The 27,019-nt window shown below is 39.5% G+C and overlaps 1 long non-coding RNA gene across 1 annotated transcript; it reads left to right on the top strand.

Moving 5' to 3' along the window:
* Window positions 1-16,390: 16,390 nt before the first annotated feature.
* LOC134757463 (uncharacterized) lies at window positions 16,391-26,724 on the top strand. The gene is made up of 3 exons (XR_010131454.1): window positions 16,391-16,599; window positions 25,642-25,750; window positions 26,455-26,724. It is a non-coding gene; the product is annotated as an uncharacterized lncRNA (long non-coding RNA).
* Window positions 26,725-27,019: the final 295 nt, after the last annotated feature.

Here is a 27,019-nt window from a genome sequence, read left to right on the forward strand (position 1 = left end):
GATTCACGATATTAGGACAAAACAGAATCTTTGAAAATTCTTGAAAAGCAGAAGCATGTACAGTTATATTTCTCTTTTACTCTTTCTCTTAATATAGTCTCAAATATTTATACTAATTAATACTGTAATCAAGGTAACTAACTTCCCTTTCAGGAAGAAAACTGAAGAATGAATAATTGAAAAACGTCTGTCACACACTGACATTCAACAGCCACTCATATTCTTTATACAGCTTCCCTAAGTGACAAATATAAACTTCTTCATTAACCTGGTCCAAATACATAGCATCTCTGTAGTGTATAAAAACAAAAAGGAAAGCAAAAACAGACAACCTTGAAAATATGTTTAGTAGTCAATGCTTTTTAGTGTAGTGTACCTTAGTTAGAAATAACCTACTATAGAATGGTTATCCATTAATTAACTCCATTTAACATCATTCTCAGATTTTTAGTTACCTAAAGATGTGGGAATTTATCTTCAAGCTGACACACTACTGAATATAATTACTGTTGAAATAAGTAGTTTGTGAGAATAAAATGATTCAATTTAGTTAAACATAAAGTTATATTTACATTTTTCATAATTTAAACATAATAGAATGTATAAGTTTAGGAAAATACACCCAAGCATAATAAAAATATTTGCTTGTATTATAATTGACATGGAAGAAAAGAGAAGATACAGTGGTTTTTAATAAACAAAAATTATTAAACTAGTCTTGTTTGCCAAAGATTTGCCTTAATTATATGAAATTCAGTTACTAAAGTATTTCTGAGTTATTTCCGTAAGAATATTTTTCGTGTAAGTATACAATAGTATCAGAAATTTAAAGTATTAGAAATTTAATTTTCTTATATTTGGGAATTTTAGGAACATTTAATCGGCACATATACATATTTAGCTTTATAAACCAATTAGAACAGAATTCCTTTCATTTAAGACACCTTACAATATAATCTATTAATATTCTTGGGAAATATGGAAACATTACATATGCACTTAGAGTAAAGTCTTGTCTGAATTGCAGACATGACATGTAGACAGGGAGACATGTAGAAAACTTGAAGCTTCTATTCTATAATTTCAGCCAAAGATCAAGAGAAAATCCAGAACACAAAAGCTCACCAGTCTGACTATCAAGGAGCTGTTCCCCTTCCTGGTAGGCAAAAAGTCTTATTTGATTTGAACTAAAAATAAACAAACAGACAAAGGATAATGACTAGCAAGCCAGATTCTGTCATCTCTCACCTAATGGAGACTGGGTCTCAATCGACCATTAATCTACATCCAGAGATCACCAAATGCTCTGACCACAAAACTAAGTTCCCAAGTCATTATTACCACCCATGGAAAATAACTTATTGGCCATAGACACACTAAAAGCAAAAACAAAGAATAAAGCAAAGAAGAAAATTAAAATCAGAAAAGAGGAGAATCAGCAAAGTATTTGTGCCAATTCAGATTCATCTGATTCAGACTGAGAGCTAAGCAATGACATGCGTGGGCTTAAGCTGTCATGAAGTTCACCCTTTGACAGTGAACGTTAATCAGCTCTGACAGGTGAATCCACTGGACATCTGGAAGTATCTTGCAAACTGTCAAAATATAATTTTTAAACAAAGGTATAATTACAACACTCATACACATAAAAAATGAACATATGTCAACGATTTTATATAACATGCTATTAGATGAAGGAACCAGGTAGATGTTATAACAGGGTGAAAGGAGAATTCAAACAGTCACAGTTATGGATCAGGAATATTGAAATGAATTTGCAAACAGATGCAAAACTGGCTTTTCCATGGTAGTGATGATGCTAGTGTGATGGTGGGTGGGGAGTGTGGGTGAAGGAATGTTGTTTCTCCACTGGATAGAATTCGTTTGCATGCTCGTAGACAAAAATCAATTGCATTGCCATCAGTTCTCCACAACTTACGGAGCTGTAACACAGCTCAAAGTCAATGCAAGGCCAGGATCAGATTACCCAGATAGGTGTCTTCTAAACAGTGAATAATTTCCTATTGGAGACACTCAATGATGTTTTTTGCTTATTCCAAATTTCCTTATTATGAATGTGGCCAGAGTCTGACTGGCTTTGAGAAAATAGGATGTTCCTACCAAAAGTATCCCGGCAAGTATTCAGATTATCCATTGCGGTTAAAGAAAGAGACTGAATTTAACAATTATGTACAGCTACTATGTCCAATGTAATGTGCTAGGCTATGTTTCAAGGATTGAAAAATGAATAAGACATTGGAACTAGTTCTTACTTGTGCTCAATGAGACCATGCTTAATTTGCCGCAGAAAGGCTTATTACCAGTCACCTATTGCTGTGTAACAAAGCACCCAATTGTGGCTGAAACAATAAACATTTATTTAGCTCATAAATGCATAGGATGATTGAGAGTTTCTTTTGGTCTGGGATAGGCTCAGCAGATTTTAGCTGCCATTGCTCATGCATCTGCTGTTACTTGATAGATCAGTTGGGAATTGCCTTGTCTAGGATGGCCTCCCCTGGGACAATTCTCCTCCACATGGTCTCTCATTCTTCAACAGGCAAATATGGGCTTCTTCCATGGTGTCCATGGTAGGGACCAAGAGAGTACTGAGAGCAGAATGTGAAGGCAAGGTCCTTTCTTCTGCCAAAGCAAGTGACAAAGCCATTCCAGATTCAAGGGCTGGAGAAAGAGTACCCACTTCTTGATGTGAAGAATATATTACCAGGACATGGTTACAGTAGGAGTTCTGCTGATGACTGCAATTAATCTACCAGAGGCTCTTAACTCATGCAAGTTCACTCTCTAGGGCAGGAGGGAGCCATGACATAAAAACCTGCCTCACAAAAGAGACTTTGATAGATGCTGCCCAAAGGCTCATACCACTACCATATAATAGCGGAACAGGAAAAGGCTGACTTGAGAATATCTGGGAAAGCTTTATACATGTGTGATACAAGCCGAGTTTTGAAAGATGGGCAGAAAACTTCCTTTAAGGGGAGTGGGAAGAGGAGTTGGAGATAACTGAAGGGAGGCCAAGAAGCCCAGTAATTAAAACGGAAATCTATAACCACACTCACTTTTCAGGCGCATATGTATAACTAAGGCCATGATAACATCCACAGAGAAATGGTATAGGGTTAAAAAAACACAACTCGGTTCAAATCTTTTCCCAATTAAAGGCAGAATAAATCTGAGCAAGTCACTTTTCCTTCCAAATTTCCTTTCTTCATCATAAAATCCATATTCTGATTTGACAACATTAAAATTTAAAAGATAAAAAAAAAACTTGTGTAGGACCTTGTAAACAAAATTAAAACTCAAATGAAAGACCAAGATGTAATGTATTTAACCACTAAGGAGTTAGTATTAATGAAAGTTCTACAAATTAAAAAGAAAATGAGAAATGATTCGAAAATCGACATTTGCAAATAATGTGAATAGGAAATGCTATGAAAGTGAAATATGAGTGGCTAATAAACTTATACAAAGGTGATCTATTATTCATTACTAATTGAAAAAACACAAATGAAATAATACCATTTTTTCCTTAAAGTTGGCAAAAATTAAAGATTGATATTATCCAGAGCTAGAAGAAGGGGAAAATGAGCCCTGTATATATTGTTGCAGGTTGTAAATTGGTACAATCTCCTTGTAGGATTTAGCAGACTCTGCCAAAAACTTGAATTATATATATTCTGATCCAAAACACTCTATCTTGCCTAAATGCATATATAAACTTTCTCTTTCTCTCTAACCATGACTCTTTCTCATCCACACACAGGCACACATATGCACACATATGTTATGTATATGTGTATATGTAGGTATAAATGTTTGCATGTATACACATACATTCACAAGAATATTAATTCAGCATTATTATAATAAGAAAAATCTGAAGGCACCCTAAATGTCTCTAGTTAGACCAAACTTTCACATACTGACACAAAGGATATCCACAACATGTTATTGAAGGGAAAAAAGCAAGTTACAGAAAATAGACATAGCATCAAATGTATATCATGGTATGATATGTATGCTATGTAAAAAACTGTCATGCCCTGGCTCCTTCAAAGATTGTAATGTTAAAATGAGATAGTAGGTAGTTATGTGCTTTGTAAACTGTGAAGTGCTATAAATGTTATTAAGATAAGGCAAATCTAAACTACACTTTAAAAACTTTAAAAATATATTCATTTATTTAAAAGCTCTATGGCTTTCATTTAGGATCCATATTTGATTTTCCCAAGAAGATGAAGAAATTATGTAATAGGAGTCTTTGCAAACTGCTTTTGGGTGCATTGAAATGCAAAAAAATAGCTCCAACTAGACCTATCTAATTTTTCCTCAGAGGAGAGGATCAATCAGCAAAGACAACATTTTGCTTTTCTCTCTCAGTCCTTCCCTCCCCTGAACAAATGCTTAATCGGAATAACAAACTAATAAAAAATAATTTGGAATCTGGGGCATGATTATGGCCACGAAAGACGCTGATGATCACTTCATGCGATCAGAGAAAAACCTAAAATAGAGCACTCTTCAATTACCATAATTTCTACTGTCATTGCAATTTCTGTACATAAAAGCATTTGGTCTGAAGCACAACAAATTTATCTGTAAATTACACAATAAAGGATGGGAAATGGACTTTCCTTTAAAAGAACAAACAGAATCAGTCATTTATGGGGACATCTTCATCTCAGTCGACATGTGAATACAACAAAATGCACACTCCATTATTGTATAAAGTTGTGAAGCTCGTCACCCAACCCCACACCCACCCTCTCCCAAGTTTAATTAAACCAGTATCACACTGAGACTGGAAGGGAAACATAATGATACAACAACAAACAAACATTAATCATGATCATTACATACATTTTATTACATGAAATAAATAATACTGTGGAGCTTTCACCAGCCGATAAAGCTCTTCCTCTTGGATAACATCCGAAGGCAATTGAGGGGTAAAATAATACTAATAATGATAACAATAATTAGTATGAAAAGGAAAAAAAGGGTTTATCACCACACGAAGCAGAAACTATAGCCTCCTTCACTTATATTAATCTCATATTTGCTTATTTCTTCTGTTTAGGGTCTAATAAGGATTTCTTCTCATTGAGATAAATGAAAAATAGTTTCTTATTTATAGCCTGACTTTGGTGTACATAATTCAACTCTAATTGCCCTAAGGCAGGAAGAAACATGGAAGATTCTGTCAATATTCAATCCACACTTATGGGATTCCACCAGGAAATAGGAGAGGAGGTTTTGAATGCTCAGACTACACGGGAACCAAAATGAAAGGGAGAGGGAAAGGTGTTTGGTGAGACTGAAGACAATGGTTTTTGTCCTTGCTGGAGAAAAGGCCAAGCCCCTAGTCTCACTCTGTTCCAGGCATTTTCTGAACTAACTGAAGTTCTCCCTGGTTTGTCTCTGAATCAGGAATGAGCAACTTCTTTTGTTTTTCTTTCCAGAAAGAGGGCCTCCTGGCATTCTTTAGTATAAGGACCATGTTGAGAATTGCCACTAAGCATAGAACATGGCTGCCTAGCCCTATTGTCTCATCTCCATGTGAGGACAAGAAGAAATAGGTCCTCTCCTACAGAGAGGCCCAGTAAGGGCCACTTCACCAGCCAGACATGAATCCCACTCTACAGCCTCACTAATTGTCCAAACTTGATGCGTTTTTGTTATGTGCTGCCATGATAACATCTTAGGTAGTCTCTTTTAACCAACAAAGACACCCAATCTGCCCCAGCAGGCCTCATGATATAGAAATAGATATATATTTAGGAAATAGCTTGTGTTCCTTCTCAAAGACTCCTGGACATGTAATTGCTCAGAAGGGTAATAGAAGATTCCATTTCAGTCTTCTCTGGGAATTCCAGAGAACTGCCTCAGCCTATTTTGAAGAAAGAAGGGATGATTACATGAGGATCTACTTTTCACTTCTTTTGAAAAGTTTTCTCTGTTCCACAACCTAACTTCTGTTCTTGCTTGAATGAATCTGACTATTTTAATGGCTTACAGTTCAGGAGGGGGCCCTGCCTCTAGGTTTAAAATGGCAGCTCTGGATCCATAGGCATGAATAGGTGGCCCTCTGGCCCCGGCACTGGGGCCTCTTGTGTGATCTTTTTGGAGCTTGTTGGTTTGGCTCCCAATCCAGTTAGGAAACAGAAGTAGATTCACATAGGGCATTGTCCTTCCTCAAGACAAAATATCTCTCCCTCCTAGGCGGAGTCCTTGGTGGAAATGCTTGAGATCCGCTGTACACGGAGTGTGATCAGGGCTCCCTTCTTCTGGCATCTCACACATCTGGCCCTTTCTCCTGAAGATTAATCAGAATGGGGCCAGTTATGAGGAGGCCATTAGGGTTCTTGCCCCTCCCCACCCCGACACTTTTGGACAAATAACGAGAGAAGGAATAGGTGAGCTGACACCCTCCACAGCCTCCTTCCTACCCTAGTCCCTCAGGGAACATCTCCTGCCCTCTGCCAATGAATTTCTAGGGCTGCCTCCATCACAAATACTCTGATTAAAATGTAAATTTAGCCAACCTATCAGCTTCCCATTAAGGGGACTCTTTAAAAATGCCGTTAATCAGCTGAAAGATATGTAGTGAAATACCACTCATCAATTGTAACTGCTTATGACAGTTAACAAAGCTTTATATTTGCCCCAAACATGTGCTGATCTATCCATTATGCCAAGGTTCACTCTCACGCTAATTGTACATTTTCTTCTCTAATGCATTTTTTGCTGTTATCTCATAGGCTAATGAAAGCCAGGAAATCAATAAATATAAATTATACATGCAAAGAAGGACTGCTGCGAACATAAAGTTTCTAATTAATTGCACTTGATTAATTTATATCCTTTAATTATCTTGCTAAGCCACAAACAACATAAATATCTTTGCAATCTGGTTATTGCTATGTCAGTCATAAAAAAGCAGACACAGTAAATCTATGAAATCTAGCAAACTGCATTGCCAGAAAACATGGAATGGCATAACCCGTAAATATTATTGGACTTACTCAAGGCACCTATGAATAATTTCAGTGTGACAAATTAACATTAAATATGTTGTATGGTTATTTGACGAAGGTTACAGTGATGTGATAAGTTTAAATGGTGCATATGGAGTAAGCAAAAATATAGATTTTACCACTGGGCTTATAAAAATCTGCTCAAGCTGGGGAGGAGTAATGTAGGTAAGGACCCACATGCAACTAACCTGTGTAGTTTTGCAAATGGAAGTATTCTTTGCTGGCCAAGTTGAAAAACAAATTGTTAATTGTGTTGTTTCTTAGTTTCCCTTAGATAAGCTCGATCAACAAAGAATCCATTTCTTCTGCAAAGGCAAAACTAAAATGCGTATTTGAAGGAGAAATTTAAATCCAGGGACTGAGTACCAGGTCGGGAAGAAAGCTAGATGTTGCATGCTGCTGTTGTCTTAGAAGATGCAACTTTTACATGGAAAGTGGTTTCTTTTCACCCACTACCCCCCTCTTTTAATTTTATCTGACTCTGCTAAGCCAGCCATCTGTCACTGATCTGAAATCTAATCCTCTCTGTCCACCAAGCTTTGCTCTTTGTCCTAGGCCACAGCGTATTACCAAGCATCTATATCTACAACTTTCATAAATGTGTAAAAAGAAACTGTATCTGTCCTCAGCTACATTCAGACAAAGACCATCTGTCAGCAACTGCAGCCATTCTTTAAAAAAGAAAGCATCCAAAGGGATTTGCCCTTTACCAAATAAACCCACTTAACCCTTCCAATAAGATTAACTGTTATTTGTTTCCATTAAATAAAAATGACCATACTAATATACATTTAATAGTTCTGTAACAGTTGCAGAAAGATCAGCTCTCATGTGGATATCTTTTGTAGATAAAACATACATGCGTATAAATAAAGGAATTATGACAGCAATTAGATAACCTATGAGGCAGAGGGATGTTTTCACTTCCTTCCTCCAGTGTGGGGCTATGAAAGAGAAGCCAACAGAAAATATAGAAGCCAGCAAGTATCATACTCTCCCGTTCTTCATTTTTACAGTAAATAGCACTCTAGATATAATAAATGGCTGAATACACACAATTATTAAGATTCAGAGTCTGTCCTGTGACTTCTGCCCTCTTATCACTGTACATTCTTGGAGACAGTTTTATAGCTTTTAGGCTACCCATTTCTAAAGTCTGTATATGTATGGTATACAAATATAGCCTCACTGAGTAGCACTGTAATTATGGGAAATCTGCTGGTGGATGGGGAAGAAATACTGTTTAGTGATGCTAATATAGAACTACAGTTAACATTTTGGGAGTTTTGTCTCCTATTTTCATCTTAAAGATGGCCAAAGTTGTTTGGTTTAGCATTTCAAAAGCAAAATAAATAATGCATTTGCTTCAATGGAAAAAAACCCAGGCAAATTTTCCAAACGCTTATCTATTCTCTAGATGTTTATGGACATATTACTCCAGTTTTTAATGCCACATACTCAAACTAGCAATACTCAAACTAGGAAGGCCAAGTTCTGCCCACAGGGTAGCTGAAGTGTACATTTCAACTCAGACTTCATTTGCCACCAGATCCTGATAGCCATCGTGATACTTTCAAGTGCCCAGGATTTTCTGTTTTTTCACTTAGAAACGTGATGACTTGACCAGGGCAGGTATATTGTAGGTAACTGGGGTAGGGTGGGCACACGAACGAGTGGACAGGAAGCAGGACACAGAGAAGACGCTTCCTGCCCTGGTCTGGAACTCCTCAACTGCCAATCTTTGCTGAGGATCAAGACACATTTGTTTCTGGAAGGTGCTGGGGGATTAGAAGGGGTGAGTGGGAAACTACCAGGCAGATGAAATGACTTTGTTTCTTTCTCCCCACTTGAGCTTCTAGGTTTTCTCCCTTAAAACATTTTATGAAGTTGTGACTATTCAGTTTCAAGGGAAAATCCAATCAAAAGATTCCCCAATCTAAACATATACACCTGGCATTTGGTGAGCCACGTCTGCTTTTCTCCTCTCCTTGAGAGTGACCGTAACTCCCTATGGCCGTTTTGCTTTTCACAAATGCTCAGGTGGATGCTGCAGCCCCGCTCCCCGAGCCTACTCTTAGCTTGTCTGAGACCTCTGCAGTGAGAGGTGAGCTCCTCAGCCCCAGGGGTCCCCTTCTCCTGGGGGCCTCGGCTCCAGGATCCAGACTTTCAGCTTCATACCCAGCAGGTAGCTAGGCTGCCTGCTGCGCCTCGTATCTCAGGAGGGAAGTGTTCTGTGTTGTGTTTGATGTGGGTGTCGCAGTCACTAAGGAGACAGGTAAATCTCCCAGTGCTGAAATCAGATTGGTGAGGAAGACCAGCTCCTGAGGCAACTGGCCTGCCTCCCGGCTTCTTTCTCCAAGGTAATGAAAAAGCCAAGCTGGGAAGGCAGGCTGGTGACAAGTATGGTCCCTGCGCATTCCTCGGGCTGACGGTAGGAAAAATACCAATGCGTCCAGCAGGGAGGAAGCATGTATCTCCCACTGGAGTTCACTGGATTTGTCGTTTTCGGTTTAATGCACCTAGGTAGCAAGCCGACTCACTAGGTTTGACTGCAATTACCTTATCTTTCCTATTTTTAGTGACAGGACCAGATTATTTTAAGTGCATTTTATAGAAAACCCTTCTTTACTGAAGTATAAAGACTGTAATAAAGACAATACAATGTTTTGAAACTGTTTTAAATCCTTCACTCAGCGTTGCTTCTACAGATTTAACATGTAGGGGTTCTAATCTTACCGCTACTAATTAGAGCTTTAGTGTAATTGTGCCAACAGGGTGCTTGGCATAATAATTACTATTGAGAGATTCTGGTGGCGCAGTAACATGCCTACATAATGCAGATATGTCTAGGATTACAGTGCAGTCACCTTTGTATGTTGACTCAAGTTGGATTTTAACCAAGTAAGGGGTTATTTTGCCTTTATAATAAAGCTTAAAAGGCATATACATATGTATGATTTAGGTATCCATTTTTCCTCTTTGAGTCTTTTGAATATTAATTAGCAGGAACCCCAGAAGGCAACAGGGACACATTTTGTTTCAAATATCTCACAATTTGGGGCAATTCACTCTGTAAGTGGGATTGTCCAGGCCTGTGTGGCAAAGAGTCTATTTTGAAGCAACGGTGCACTGCTCCTAGATCACTCCCAGGGTGAGGGTGGAATCCTGCCTTGTGACAAGCAGGGTAAAGAAATGGGGACTCTGGGGCCAGCCAGGAGCTGGATTTGTATAGGATGTGTTTCTTGTTTCCAAGAGGAATCTATAAAAACAGTTTCTCAGTAATTCTCTAGCACTTACATCTTAGAAAATGTCAGGCTAGTTTGGGGAAATCTAAATCTACCCCAGACTAGGTAGTTTCAAAGATCGTTATCCCTATTCTCTGTTGTTTGCTATAAAGGGGAGATCTAAAAAGACTTGTCCAGGTGGTACACGTGGGAGGTATGTGGAGTGTGGATGTGTGTTTGCCTATGGGGGACACGTGATCATATATACTAGTCCTTCTTCGCCAGGGACAGACCTCAAAATTGGGCAGGTGGCCTTGATGCTTCCTCCAGAGTTATCAGGCCACTAGCAAGGGCCACGTTGGTTGGTTTCACTTTAAGTCACGTCAGCTCTAGGCAGGCTCCTTGCCCCATGTGGGGGCTTCCTGCAGCTGATATGCTGGGCACAGAAGTGAGCAGATACTCCATGGACTGGTACCGGTACATTGTAATACACACACACAGGCCTGCTGTTTTGTGTGTGTGTGTGTATTTTTTGTGTGTGTGGTTTTTATTTTTCGCATATGTGAAAGAGTTTCTGCAAAACTGATTTCACAGAGCAATAAGTCACCTAAGAGGGTGTCACCAGCCATTTAAAGTGCGCTACTGAGGTTTTTAATGTAATAAATATATTCGAAAGGTAGTGTGTCATGGCCCAGAGCCTGGACTCTAGCTCCATTTAGCTCCGACAGCCTTGTTTTTACTGCCCCTTAGTGCCTCACTTTTAAAGTGACAGGAAACTAATTTCTGATTACAAATCAATGGGTTAGGGTGTCACCTCCGGACAGTGAATTTAGCTGTAAATCCAAGGAGTCACTCATGAGCCTAGGAAATTGGGGGTCAACACAGAAAGGCAATTGCTTTATACAATGAAAATGGAAATACATTTGCGAATACAGCTCTTCAGAACTCGGTCTCTGGGGAAGGCCCAGGTAGCTCCAGCCTGCCACTCAGTCCCTCCTAACAGGCCCAGGGCCCAGCAGGATGGGTTTTCCAAGTGCCTCCAATGTGGCCGCAAAATTTCATTTTGCCGTAGAGGCAGCAGACTTTCCCCAGGTTGAGGCCTGAGTGAGATCTCTTTCTCCCCGGACTACGCCGCGCTTTGGCCACATCATGTTAACCAAAACTATCTATGCTCCTGTCATGTAAGATACCTTTTGATGAGGCCCCTTTTTTCTTTAAGCTTTTAAGATAATCTTAGAGAAATCATCAAGCTATAAAAAGAAATCAATGAAAACAGAAAAGGTTCCCATCACCCCGAAAAAAATCCATAACTTTTGCATTTTAATAGAGACGCTACAGGACCAGACCCGTCATTTTCTTTCTGATGTGTTCCTTTGATTTCCCGCGCATCTCACAGGGCTCTTGACTTTCTTGAGAAAGGGATTATTGAATTGTGTGTCTGCCTCAGATGTACTTGATCACTCAAGTATCTGTACTTAAGAATGTTAGAGTCTGTTCAGCTGTTGCCTCTTTGGGAGCTCATCGGGGCTTGTCATCTTAATATTAATTGGGTTTTGTGCAGGAATCTCAAGTCCCACATTGAGTGGCTTTCAAGAGAGAAGATTATGCCTAAAGCCAGATACAAAGACAAACATATTTAGCACAACAATTATGATAATTGCAGAAACATTCTGTCATGAAATAAGCAAATCTGATTAAGAGCCCTTCTACATTAACAAATATTAATCTGATGTCTTCGGTCTAACCTGGTTTGAACATAAGAGGCTTCTTATGGTTTTATGTATTAACAGATTTGTAGAAGCTGAACATATAGAGCCTAATAGTATGAGACAGCCAAGCCAGGATAGTAAAAGGATCTTTGCTGAATGTAATCCACTTAAATTTAAAATAGACACAGATAGGATCATAAACCTCAAATCAAAATTAAAATGCACCCTGCCAATGAGACTTTTCCTATCATTCCAACCACATGGTAATTCAGAAACATATCATGGAAAGCATTATTAGTGGTCTTTTTTGTTAGAAAAAAAAATGAGGTCAATATCTTTATGGTAAGTCATCACAATAAAACGGACAGTCACTTGAAACTTTCCAGACATTCAACCTGGTTGGATATTGGAAGCAGTAATATTCTTGCCAAGCCAGAGAGTTAATTTTATTTGTAATTTTCAGCTGCTTTCAGTTTAATTGCACAATTTCCTTAATTATTAAAGTTCATTCTGCATACTTAAGTTCATTAGCTATTGTCAAATGGGCAAATTACTTTGCAATTTTAATATTTGTTGGACAAAGCTGTGTTAATAGATTCACCTCTCCAAACACAGTTTTCTGTTTTTGTTACAGTATCCATCAATAATTGTAACCCTCCAAATCAGGAGGCAGAAACTGTATCATTTTTTCCCCTTTTTATGAATATCTCTTAAATGTTAGTGATTTTAAGCACACAGGTAGGTTTTTTTGTTTGTTTACTTGGGAAGGAGGGAAACTGGGGAGAGCAGCAGCTCTAATGACAGGCTTTGAGTCTTGCATAAATACATATGAAAACATATATATGATAGTGAAACTTCTCAATATGTGTATGCAATTTGCATATGTCCTATACAGTCATATGCACATAATATAAACCTATAAAAACACAACATGGACTTGTGAATAATCAATAAATCAAATTTTCAATCAGGTTTTTGAGTCATTAGGCTATGTATAGTATGATACTATACGTTATACGATGTATATATACCTATGTGTGTATTTCTGTAAGTACATATTTATGTATATTTTAATTTTTCCGGTGATACATTCCATGTTATATGTGACTGCTGGCATCAGAAAGGCAATCTCTCTCTTCCTCTCTCTCTCTCTCTCACACACACACACACACACACACTCACACACATTCAACATGGAGCTATTTAATGCTTGTGTCTGTAGACTATATTTAAATACACATCCATGCTCTTGTAACAAAAATGCCACTTTCTATTTGGCCCCTTGCAGTTATGACACACCTTTGCCCCCATTATCTCATTTGACTCATGAATATACACTTGTTTCCTCCTGTAGATGCAGTTTACCACCCCATCTTCCAGGGAAAGTGATTCCTGAAATGTATCAGCACCTCTAACATGAAAACAAATGCAGCCCAATCTGCTGCTGTCTGTGTCTGCCCTTGTGCTCACAGACCCACTCCAAAATGTCTGGGTGCAGATAGGTCCAGACCTGGAGGACAGAATCCCTGCCAGCATGGCTTATCTCCCCAGTAATTAGGCTTGTGTTTCTGCTTTATTAACTCCAATACAACAGCACCCTGCCCTCTGTCACCAGGGGGACTAATAGATGATAGTCGGCTCTGATTTGGAAACCATACAAATTAAATGACGAAGTGAGAGGAAGTGAAGTTGAGGCAAATTGTGTCAAGATAAGGCGGTCAGTCATTTACACAGGAGTTTTTCAAATGTTAAGCAGGGAGCTTTTGATTTTACATCTGCAGATGCAAAACTGCTAAAATAAATAAGCCCAGTTTCCTTGCTGTGTTTGTTAAACCTCAACAATATGTGAATTCTTAAATGATGTTCGGAATAATTGATTGTGGATGTTTATAACCAGGGTAACTTTTCTTCTCCTGAAGTCCCCACATTTTATTGCTTTTCCTGAGAAAGATTTTCTTCTATTAAACATAGATGTGAATCCATGTGTTTATTTTCCCAGGAGCATTGCAACAGGTCTCCATCTTCATCACCTATAGGGCAGATTTGCTTTTACATTTTTAAAACTCATGTCCTACCTCTCTAGGAGAAACAATCAAACATCTTCTGGAAGATTAAAATTACCCACGGAAAGAAAATAAAATTGAATGATGGAAAGAAAAGAAAAAGAGGCTGTCCAGCAAAGCTGATTTCCATCAGTCAGCTGCGGGAGCTGTAACAATTTGTTTAGCAATATGATTTAACAAGAAGCATTAGCTCCGGGTATGTAGCTGCCGGGTTTTGAGAAGGCTGATGAGATGTGATTATCTCCATGCAGAAATATCAGGGTGGTTAAAAGATAATTTGAAATGAGGTTAAAAATGAAGCGACACTAAGCTTCTCTCACTTGTGTCAAAACAATCGCATCTTTTCTTTTCTTTTCTTTTTTTCCCCTTTCACTTTGATGACATTTGCTCATATTGGAGGTGGAGACATTTCTCATAGCAAACTGTAATCCTTGACTAATTTTAAATTTAATGTGGCTCTGTTTGAAAGACAGCTCTAAATTTTGATCCAAAATCAACTTCTGGATATTACAGAAAGAATTTGCAGTGTTTGTAATATTTGGTGAGCCTTAAAAGTTGCTATTTTTCACAGAACTAAAGTTTCATTTCACTACGTTAACTATATTCACGGTATAAACAGCATATGTTGATATGATAAATGACATTTGGTTAGAAAATGTCTTTGAACTTTAGCTTAAAAAATGAAAACAGGTAAAAAGAAAAAACAGAATCAAATGTTAAAAACCATATGTTAGTAAATGAATATTCTCTTTCAGAGTATTTAATGACCTTAAATATAATTACTGCTCCAAATGAGAAAGTTTCAAAGCCTGAGAATATTGCTTACTTTGAAAAAATGTATTTTAGTATTAGATATATGTATTCATCATCTAAGAAAAAGAAATCCACATAGCGATATTTACAAAATAAAGCGGTAACATAGGTGAGGAAAGTTAAATATTGTCTCTATGTACATTAAGAGAAACAGGAATTGAGTCGCTTGCTGAAAACTTCTAAAAAGTCCAAGACAAGACTTCAGATCTTGCTCTTTTGTGTAAGAGATGCTCGGGCCATTCTGCCAGTTTTAAAAGATTAATGAACATTTAAGAAAAAGAAGCCCAAAGTTACCGTGTACACACACAACAGAACAGCTGTGTACTCACTCTTTAGGGCTGTGACTCACAGTTCAATCTGAGCAAGAAATGCTTGGAAATTCTAAAACGCGACATTCACCTCCATGTGGAAGGAAAGGCCTCAATGTTCCCCTCCATCCCTGCTTTATCAATCAGTTGCGAATCAATTCTGCAGTGACTAATCGCCCCCAAACCCCCTTGCTCCACCATCTCTCCCTAGTCTGCGGTGCTAGAGATGTTTACGCTGATACGAGGAGATGACAATTAGTCATATTTATCCGTGCTGGGTCCATTTAATCCCCAGTGTTTTTACTCATGTCAAATCCATTATCCCAAACAAAGCTTCATACATCTTGTCGGAGATGCACACAGACTTGCCTTGTTTACTTTGAGAAGACAGATTTTATGGCAACATTAAATACATACTGAACCCTAACTAATGGAGCCACTTGGCATGGTGAAGCAATTGCACTGGCAATTCCTATCACCCTTAACCCATTGTTGTTTAACTGCGTTCTGAAAACCCAGGGACTTCTGGCTGTGCCTTGGGTGTTCCGCGCATATCCTAAATTTTCTCCACGATTCTACGTTTATGATCATTGCACCTCAGTGTTTCCAGCAATCACATAATGCAACACCCTTCCCCCCAGTAGCCAGAGACACTTTTTCCCGAATGCCTTGAATCTCCTCCTGGCCGCTCTCATGCGTAATTTTTGAGCCTAATAAAGGAACACCTCCCTCCCCTTTTGTTTATTTAGAAAGACAAAATGTTAGGTGCTCTGTTTACTTACATTTCTCAGCACTTCTTTGTCTTCCAAACCATTTTAGCTCTTAATATGGAAGTTTTATAAGTTATTTTATCAGAAAATGCAGACCTTTGCTAGTTGACATGAACACTTAGGATGAGGCTGAGTGCTTGGAAACCCCTGATTTCACCAGGAAAAAAAAAAAAAAAGTAATATGTGGCATATGTTAACATCTAGGCCTGAAAACACAGCCAGTAAGAGTGGCGCAGACTAAAGGAAATCACTACTTAATTCCACAAACATTTGTTTCAGTCCAGGAATGGCACTAGAAACTTTGAGCCGTCTGTCTCCTTCCCTGAGCCGGTCGGGCACACGAGGGTCCATAACGTGCGGCACAGCGCCATCTGCTGGCAGACCGCTCCTGGCCGCCCCAACAGCCGGCAGCCGCGGATGGCTCTGAAATCCACACGGGTTGGTGCTCCACCTTCGTCCCCCGGGGCTTCTCGCTGCTGGGGAGTCCTGACTGCACTAAAAAAAGAAAGAGAGAAGGAGATTGTGCCGGAGAGAAAAAACAGTGCTGGAGAAACCGTTTCCAAAGATCTATTTAACATGTAAACGGAGGAAGATTAATATCTCTGGAACAGTCCCCAAACGTCTTGCCAAGGGCACAGGTTTTCAGCTTTAAAGGTGAAGTTGAGTTTATTTGCATCTAAAGCAAACAGTTGTTTCTCCTCCTTTCTTTCTCTCTGTTAAACATCGTATCCTAACCATATCCTCTTTACACTCCGGCTCTGCGTGCTTCTTTATGGAGGGGAGGTCGAGTTAATGGCAGCTGTCTGGGTGTCCAGGTTAATTCATTTCCTGGCGGCGTGGCGGTGGTGGTGAGGGGGATTCAGAAGTGCTTTTGGAGACACTGGGCCTCTGTTTGCCCATCCATTCCAGGAATCAGTGGAGGGACAGCCCCTCTCAAGGGCAGAATCTGAGGATTGTGGAAATGCAATCAACACACTTATGCGTGCGCCCACACTGCTTTGAATGGGATCCCAGACTCCAGGGAACTCGTCTCTGATAAATTGCAAAAGACCCAAACTAAATGGACCAAAGAAGCAGTCATTATGCTTAAGGGAGGGACCTCACTGTAACACAGAATAAAGTGTTACCTGCAATTATTTTTTAAGGTTGTGGGGGAAATCTCGGTATCCCAATTCTAACTACCCGGCCTTTTGCTAACTGACTGCAACACTGACTTCCAGCATCTCACATCCTCTCCTCTCTCTATCTTGCTCTATCTTCCCACTCCTACCCAGTCCCATAACAAACAGGTTGGGGTGGATGCCCTCTATGTCCACATTACTTAGGGAGAAAGGGGAGGCTGGATCCATTCCTGGTTTCCACCTAAGGATGAGTTGTTCAGGCCCCTGTTGTGAGGATTCTCTGATCCTTGGTGCCTGATGGCTCACAACAGGGATTAATTGCAATTGTCTTTGTGTATGGAAGGGACTAGGCTTTTTCTTAGGGCGCTCAGCACAGCACTGCCTGCCACTGAGACGGTTCAGAGCACAGAGCTCTGTAGGCCCACAAAGAGGTCTGGCTCTCAGGACAGCCATGGGAGGGGCCTATGTCATCAGGAAAGGGCGTTGTTTTCTCCAGGGCTGCCTCTCAGCCTAAAGAGACTTTTACTCTAATGCCATGAGCTGTCCTTTTGCAGACTAGCAACCGGCTGGTGAGTGCTTTCAGGGGATTGCTTCTCTCTCTCTCTCTTTCATACACTTTTAGAAACAAATACAGTCAGAATCATTAATTATAGAATTGGAGGCCTAGGGTTGCCAGATAAATTACAGAATACCCAGTTACATTTGAATTTCAGAAAAAGAATGAATAGTGGTTTGATTTTAGTGTAAGTATGTCCCAGATATTACGTGGGGCATACTTACACTAAAAGATATTCTTTGTTTATCTGACATTCAGGTTTAACTGGATGCCTGTGTGTTGTTTTTGTTTTATTTTTTGTTTCCTCCCTTCCTTCTCCCTTCCTTCTTTCCTTTCTTCCTTACTTTTTTTTTTCCTTCTCAACCTGGCAACCTATTAGAGACCCTCTAGTAAAAATCTTTAGCCAGGAAACCAAAATTGGCAGAGGCAAAGTAATTTGCCCAGTTACACAGCTGGTTCAAGGCACAACTAGGGTCAGAAATCAGGTCTAGAAATTTAGTTTTGGTTCTCTTGATTAACCACACTGTCTTTACTTCCCCCAGGATAGCCAACTGGGAGCTAACGTACCACATAAGCTCACGTCATAAAACCAGTTCTTCATATAATCATTTCAGAATGATTCACGCATGCTTCAAAGAACCATAAAGTAAAATACCATTCATCTGGAAATGCCACTAGTTTATAATTTGTGAGGTTTCCTGGCAAAGTGAATCTTTACCTAGAGACCCTTTTCTGGCTGAAGAGTCCCACAGCTTCTTTTTCTATCACCATTGTTCATGATTGTTTTAAGGACTTTGTTCTACCAAGTGATTTCACACTCTTAAGCACACAGTTAGATACAAGCAAAGAGTGTGCCAATTAGCCTCCTCTTCCTATTAAAGCAAAAGTTCTAAAGCCATTTCATCTTATCTGGATAAAAAGATTAATCTTAAAATACTCTAATATGTATTATTTCAAAGACTTACATTAGTTACCTATCTTGAGACTTCAAGATTGGTGGCAAAACCGTTATTCCATATTGTGGCCAACCTCAGGGCAAAAATGTCACCTTATATTTTGGCTATGCTGTGACCAAGTGTCCTTGTTCATGTCTCTTATGACATCTGAGCCTCACTTACATTATTTGTAAAAGGAGGGGTTAGTTCCTTATTAAGTCCTCGAATCCATTTTGGTTCTAAAACACTAGGTTTCTAAAAATCAGACATGCACTCTGTTAACCTCATCTATTTTTAAAGTTCCAACTGGAATTCAGCAGCAAAAATTGTATCTAAGTCTTTTGTAAGTATCCACTGTGCCCAGGATGGAGCCACAAGCTGCCTGTGCTCCCCAAAGCAATCTGGCCATCAAAACCAAATTATAAAACCTCACACCGAGAAAGAAAAGAAAAAGGTGTTAATGAAACTAGCTGTAATGCAAAGAAAGGTCAGCTTCAGCTGCAAGCACTGCAATGAAACCATATAATTGCAAGTGGCAAAAAGGGCTCCAGGTGAGACAGGGACTGTGTTTACACCATGCCCTGCTTTTCTGCCAGTCTTATCATCTGAGCGGCTCTTTCTGGACCAGTGAAATAAGAAGCAACAGGCTGAAGATCTGAACCTTCTAGAATTAGATCCAAGTGCCCCAGCCTAACAACAGATCTCCATGAGCATTTCACAGGCTCATTATTACTGGCGAGGGAAGGTTGCAGTCAGGGGCAACAGAAAGAAGGACTGTTCTTGCAAATGATAGCAAAATCTTGTTTTGCCTGGGAACTCCCTCTTTCCCACTTGGACTTTGTGTTTTTCTAATGAATGTAAAAGAGCAGTAAATGAGGCCAGGTGGAGATAGAAGAGTGATGTTTCCCTATTTTCCTTTCTTCTTTTTTTCCTTTCTCTTTTGACTTTATTTTTAGCCTTAAAATTGCTCCTGCAGAGAAACCATTCAACACGGGTGAGACTCAACCCAGAGCCAAGGTGCTGGAGAAGCCGAGGCTGCCTTTGCTGGTGGCTTCAGGCCAGGAGAAGCTTTTGTGTCTGCTGGGTGTGGTGCCTACCAAGGAGACCAGGCTCCTGTTCACAGTAATGACAGGACTATGCCTCCCAAAGACAAATGGATGAATTTTTTTGAAAATATAAAATCCTCATGTACTCTGTCTGTTTCATGAATGGAACCAATTCAAGGACCTTGCTCTGAAAAATGCTATTCAAATTGTTTTCATTGAAATATTTTCTTGCTGCTCCACTTCATCTTTGGAGCATCCCAGGGGCTTTCCCTCTCAAGTACATGCTACAGTTTTGCAAGCTCCTTTTCTAGAATGGAGATGTGCTCTGAGGACTCTATTGGCCAAATCTAGACATGATCAAAAACCCAGGGACAGCGTGCTGGGGAGGGTGTTGACTATTCAGTGACTGAAGAATTAAGTACTATCCTGAGAAGAAGGTAGTGACCTCACATCCTGATCAGGCAAATGCTTAGGGCTTTGTCCCTTTCTTACAGATTAGAAAGTTCCCACATTTGCCGCTAATAATAACTAGTACTTATGAAGGCTTACAATGTGCAAAGTAATTTGCATCCAATTCTCATTTATAGGTACTCTTATTGCCATTTTATGGATGAGTAAACTGAGGCTTAGAAAGGTTTAGAAACTTGAGTAACATCACATTGCTATTAACTAGTAGAGGCAGAACTAGAAACTAAGTCTCATTGACTCCAACAGTCCATCTTCTCAATGACTTTTGACAGTAATAGGTAAATTTTCAAGGCTGTGGTGAGCTATGATTGCATCCCTGCACTGCAGCCTGGTGATGAAACAAGACCTCATCTCTAAAAAGTAATAGTAATAATAATCATAGGTAACTGTAATTGACTACCTACTATGAGCCAGGCACAATTGTGAGCACTTTATGCATTTTATTGCAATAAAACTTCATGACAACCTTGTGAGACAAGTACTACTATTAAGCCCATTTTATGTATGAGGAAAGTGAAGGACAGAGATTAAGGAAAGAGCTGGTGACTTTAGCTACTCACCCATATTGGCCATCTGGGTCAGTGGAGGCTGTTGGCCTCTCTTCAAATCCAAAGAACAATAAAGCCTCATTCAAAATGCAAAAGAAAAATGAATTCGAAAAACAACAAACACACAGCAAAACCTACCCCTCCTCTGCCCACATCCCAACTGGACAGCTGTGTGTATCTTCTTTAGTCTTTCTTTAATTTCCCAACAGAGTTTCTCTTCTACTCTTCTTCTTCATATAAATGTAAGACTTGGGGTGGGAGGCAATGTATGCCTCTAAGGTATGTGTGATTCTCTTGTTCTTCGTGGCCACAGAGAATGAAGTCAGTTCTCTAACAAATGCACAATCTCTCTATCTCTTATCTTCTCTCCCTCTGTCCTCTGTCTCTCTCTACACACATACACACACATACATACACACACACACACACACTTTCCTCCTTAGATCTCAAAATTCTGAAATGAAGTTTCTATTAATAGAACTTTCTGTTGATTCATTAGCTAAGCACCAGCACACCAGTTTAGGATAGAGATGCTCTGAGACTATCTATTGCTGTGAGGCTGGGGTCTGGGCTCCTAGCCCAGGCACTAACCCACAGGCTGGCCAGCCCAGTAGCTGCCTGATGAGAGTGCAACTCTAAGGAAGCCAGCAGGTTTATTTCCGTTAGTAAATCTATTCTGATTAATGTAAACACTGTATAATACTCCACCTGTAGGTGTTGTAATTAAGGTGCATCGGGACCACAATCAGCACAGTGACAGGCAAAGGGAAAATTATTGACCTCCCACAGATTTTTTAAGTCAGCACATTTAGTACTGTGAAAATCACCAAGTCGTTAGCAGAGGGATATTTTTTAAAAAATTCAAATGAAAGAAGTCTGCTCATATTACAGCTATTTGTTTGCTAGCCTCTTTGTTCCCTTTTTTTAAGGACTTAAGTTGAAAATTCTCCCCCATTCCATCAGAGCCTCTGCAGACTAAGGGGCACCAATCTTGGTAGGAGGTAAAAGTTTTCCATCCCAGATTTGGAGGAGCAAATGGTTTCTCTAAGGGAGACTGCCGCCCAAGCCCAACGCAGAGGGTCCTAGCACAAGAGGCCACCAAGCAAGCATCCTTTTCTTGTGTTTATAGAGCCAGGATGACCATGAGTGTGACTTGCTGGGCTCCCACGTTGCCTAAGAGCTCACACCTTGGTGCCAAACTAAGCTCCGTGGACGCGCGCGCGTGTGGGAGGGAGGTTGATAGCTGTAGCCTGCAGCTCTGCTTTCTGTCTTGGCATGGCAGGTGTCAGCATGCAGCCCTGGGAGGCAGACAGGCCCCTTGCCTCTCCCTGTCCTTCCAGAGATAGTACCTTCTGGCCCTCATTCCCAGCTACCCCTCCCCGGCCAGAGGACTGGAGATGCTGCTTGTGATGAGTTTGAGAAGCAGAGGTGCACCCCACCACCCATCTCCAGTCAGACTCAAGAATTCCTGGACTCTGGAGTCATGCCTAACTGGGTTCTGCTTCCTGCTCTCCTAATCCCTTGCAAATCCTCCTTGTGGCCCAGTTTCCTCATCCATAAAATGGGGATAACAACAGTACATACCATGTAGTAGTACATACTGTTGTGAAAGTTGAAAGGGATGATCCATGACAAGCCTGAACAATGCCTAGCACATTGCAAATTAGGGGTCTGCGAACATTTTTGGAAAATGCTAGATAGAAAATAATTTAGGCTTTGTGGACCATATGGTCTGTGTCACAACTAGTTAGAGTTAACTCTGCCACTGCATGCTAGAAGCAGCCGTAGACCACATGTAAAGGAACAAATGTGGCTGTGTTCCAATAAAACTTTATTTACAAGAACAGGTAGAGGGCCTGATTTGGCCCTTGGGTCATAGTTTGCAGAACCTTCTTAATTTAAATAATGAATAAATGTCAGTAGCAGTTAAAACATGTAACATTAGCAGACTGACCAGCTATTGTATACAAAGAATTGTGAGTAAATTAAGAAGATGTAATCTCAGCCCTTTTGTAACTTTTTTTTTTTTTTTTGAGATGGAGTCTTGCTCTGTTGCCCAGGCTGGAGTGCAGTGGTGCGGTCTCAACTCACTGAAAATTCTGCCTCCCAGGTTCACGCAATTCTCCTTCCTCAGCCTCCCAAGTAGCTGGTACTACAGGCGTCTGCCGCCACTCCCGGCTAACTTTTCGTATTTTTAGTGGAGACGGGGTTTCACCATGTTAGCCAGGATGGTCTTGATCTCCTGACCTTGTGATCCACCCGCCTCAGCCTCCCAAAGTGCTGGGATTACAGCTGTGAGCCACCGCACCCAGCCTGCCCTCCTGTAACTTATAGTGAGTATTAGGGGAGGGGAGGTATTAATTCACAAATATTAAATGAGAGTCTACTGTATCAAAGAAGGTGACACACAGATTAAAAGCTCTTATAAAAAGACTAAAGCAATACATACCTTCGAAATGTTTAATTTTCATTTTATAAAATGCAACTGCCACCCCATGAAAACAAATCAGGAAGATTTTTCATTAAAATCTTAATTTTAATTCAGTTGCACTGCATTAAAATTACGTTACCTTTACAGATTTTTTTCAAGAAAAATAATAAAAATGAAATGTGCATGAACATCATCGCATCACACTCTAAACATGGCATGCATTGCTTTAAGTACATTCAGCAGAAAGGAAAGCCATAGGATAGGTTTTGTTTCAGCTCACAGCCCGTTTGCCGAAGTCAATACTCAAGCAGTCAAAACAGTCAGCTTGATATTTTTTGATTGAACAGTCTCCTTAATTTAACCAGGGACCTAAATTGTGGAGAAGTCTGAGATCTTAGCTGCTAAAATGGTTAGGAAATAAATGGATAGAATATCCTACCTTTAAGATGCAATTCCAAAGATATCATTTAAACACATCTTGGGTTTATCAGATATGTCAAAGAATGTGTATCTATCTAGCACTCTATCTATCTATCTATCTATCTATCTATCTATCTATCTATCTATCATCTATCTATCTACTATCTATCTATCTATCTATTTATCTATCTATCTATCTGCAACTTCATCTTTAAAGTCAATAAGATCAATTATACACAGATAGAGAGGCAGTTGCTTAACTTAGCTACTTGTCATCTGAAAAGAAATGAATCCTGTTTGAGAGATAAGCCAAACTGACATTTTCTACATTATAGACCATGTACTTTTCATTCATTCATTCACTCATTTTACAAATATTATTGAGAGTATACTACATGCATTGCTTATAGCTAGGGGATAAGAAATACAAACATGAATGAACTTAAGCTCCTGCTACAAAATGCTTAGACAGAGCATATGGAGAAGACCATATTGCTGATCAGGAGGCTCTGGGAAAAATCCGCACACCCCATTCATTACTCTGAAGAACCTTGGTCAACATTTAGTTTTTACAGAAGCAAGGTCCCTCTTCTAACAAAGGACACCATTTTAATGCAAAGAAAGAGCCTGCATCACCTAGTTGTGTGGTAATGGCACCCCCAGACTGATGATATCGACCAACTGGCTTTTAGATCCTGCAACAACAGGAGATTCACCTGTTCCTGTGCTCTCTTTCTTCTATATGAGTCAGGCCGCTTCTCTGACAACCAATGGACTATTCCTTTCACAAAAATTGTTGAAATGGGTGCTACCTTCCTGCCACATCTATTTACTTTTACTTCCTGCTTTTTCATCTCTAAGTGATTTGCTTTTCTTTCACTTTCCTTTCCTAGCACAATCTTTTCTTTTCTCTCTTTTTTTTTGAGAGAAGGTCTTGCTCTGTCACCTAGGTTGGAGTGCAGTGGCGTGATTATGGCTCACTGAAGCCTTGACCTTCCTAGGCTCAGGTGATCCTCTCACTTCAGCTTCCCAAGTAGCTGGGATCACAGGTGCCTGCCAACATGCCGGGCTAATTTTTGTATATTTTTTGTAGAAATGGGGTCTCATTATGTTGCCCAGGCTTGTCTTGAACTCCTGGGTTCAAACAATCCTCCTACCTTGGCCTCCCAAAGTGCTGGGATGACAGGTTTGAGCCACCTTGCCCAGTCCACTAGCACAATCTTTAGGTTCAGACATTTCCCACTTCTCTTGGTCCCCTCCTCTAAGTCCCCCAGAGCAGTAACCTGGTTCACAAACATATTTTAGGTTTTATGCACTCTCGAACTTCCTTCCTCTTCTGATGTTTGACTGTGTCTCAGATGTGAGGATTGCATGGTAATACAGTAAAATTCTATGAATATGCTGGCTTCTGGGATGCAAGGGGCTTGGAGCTCCTGTGTTCTAAGCCCTAGACCAAAGTTGGCCACGGTGCTCATTTTCAAAGGCAATCACAAGATGAATATCAAAGAATGTGCACAATGCACATTGGGAAACCTGTCAGAACATTGTTGGGAAAATAAAGTGAATCAATAGAATGTCAAGAGACTCAAATGGAAAAAATATTGAATATTCATTTTCTCAGTTTCACAGGGGTAGGGATTTACTAGGACCAAGGCAGCTGGTGGGATTTTCGGCTTTCCTTGGAATGGTTCAAATAATTTTTGTGCTGCGCATTGGATTAGTATTCAATTAACTCCTTTAAAATTATAATGTGCAACTTCAACAAACTTGTTAATGAGCCTACAGCACAATTAGAGCAGTTAATAGCCACCAGGTACAACAAATGAATGCTGTATTTCCATAAACAGGTGACATCTGAAACAAATTCAGTGATGGTGTTTCCTATTTGCATATCTATTCTACTTTCAAAACCAGCGATACCTGTAAACATCAGAGAAAAATTACAGAAGCGTCCTTTTCTCCCATATATTTATCAAAGAAAATCTGATGTCAAAACCTTGTAGAGACTGTTTCTTTCTAATGTGGCCAGTCCCACTCCAGGAAATCCGATATGCTAACACAACCAGCTCTTAGTGGAGAAACCTAATCGGTACAGTGTTACTTGTATTGCAAACCCATCACTATGGTTGCCAAAATGTTTTAAACACAATCTCTCTCTTGCTCTTACATAGGCCATTTTAATTTAAGAAAACAAAAGATGATCCTGTGAACACTGTATCAGACATCATTACTGGACTGAAAAAAGGATCACTTGATGGACATGCCTGGCATTTTGTTTAGGTACATTTCACCATCAGACACTCACCCTCACTCAGAGAAACAGAGCAAACAGAAACATCCATAGTAGGGCTAGAAATTCCAGGGGAGGACCAAGAAGGCATCTGTCTTCCTGTTGATATGTAAAAAATGATTTGAAAAAGAATGCATCAGACTTCCATTATGATGATAGGATCAAGAATGCAACCTTCTGGACATTTCTGAGTTTTCTTAAACTGGATAAATAAAATGCATTGTAAGAGCTTTTAGCATTTGGTTTAATGCTAAACCATCTCTCTTGGCTGAAGAATTTTGCATTTTAATTGGATCTATTCTAAAATAACAGTGGAAAATTGATTTTAAACCTAAAGGTTGTATTCTCAATCATTTTATTCCCAGAAGCACTATTTGTAATTTTTTTCATAATAGATTTTTACCACAGGATATAACGTTATCACATGTGATACATCTTTATCTATGCCTTAGAAGGTTTCCACTCCTTTTACAAATTCAAAACGGCCTTACCCACTCTCCTTTCCACACACATCCACGCAATTATGAAAGTATCATGTTATGATTTAAATAGATTCACTACTTTTGATAGTTTGTGGAAGAAATGCTACATCTCTTTTCCACGAGGCTGTAAAACTTTCTCACCATTCTTAAATAACAGCCTAAATAATAAAATCTAAAAAAAAGTACAATTTAATTTGTTTGTTTTTTTTCAGAAGTATTTCTTCTCTGGCCTTAGAAGATTAGTTTTCAAAGCGATGGTAAAATCATTGATGTACGTCTTTTCAAGAAAAAGAAAAAAAAAGACTCCTAAATGCCAAACATTTGCTCTTTGGAGCATAGCAAGAAGAAAGGGAGAGGACCAGACGGCCACATCCTAAGAACAGAGTATTGTCCAGGTAGCTGTCACCCCAAATGGGATCTCTTTCCAGGTCTTTTTGTTAAAGTTTTTCTTTCCTAAATAAAACTTAATTTTCCCTCGCTAATCTTTCCAGTGGGTGTCTGCCGCTTCCTCATGCCTTGCTATAAGAAAGCTCGTAAAAAGGAAGAAATCTAAAACTGGAACAATTCTATATTCACAGTTTCTCTGACGTTAAAAAGTACTCAGGAGAAGAATATTTTTTAAAAAATTTAAAGAAACATCTGTCCAACATGGATGATTTTGAAGAAGAGCACTCCCCTTTGTCCAGAGCCATAGAAAGATAATTTAATTACACTAATCATTACACCCTCCCCAAATTAGACTACAAATGAATCTTGATTTCTCATGATTTTTTCACT

This window comes from Gorilla gorilla, chromosome 18 (genome assembly GCF_029281585.2).
Source record: "Gorilla gorilla gorilla isolate KB3781 chromosome 18, NHGRI_mGorGor1-v2.1_pri, whole genome shotgun sequence".
NCBI classification, from domain to species: Eukaryota; Metazoa; Chordata; class Mammalia; order Primates; family Hominidae; genus Gorilla; species Gorilla gorilla.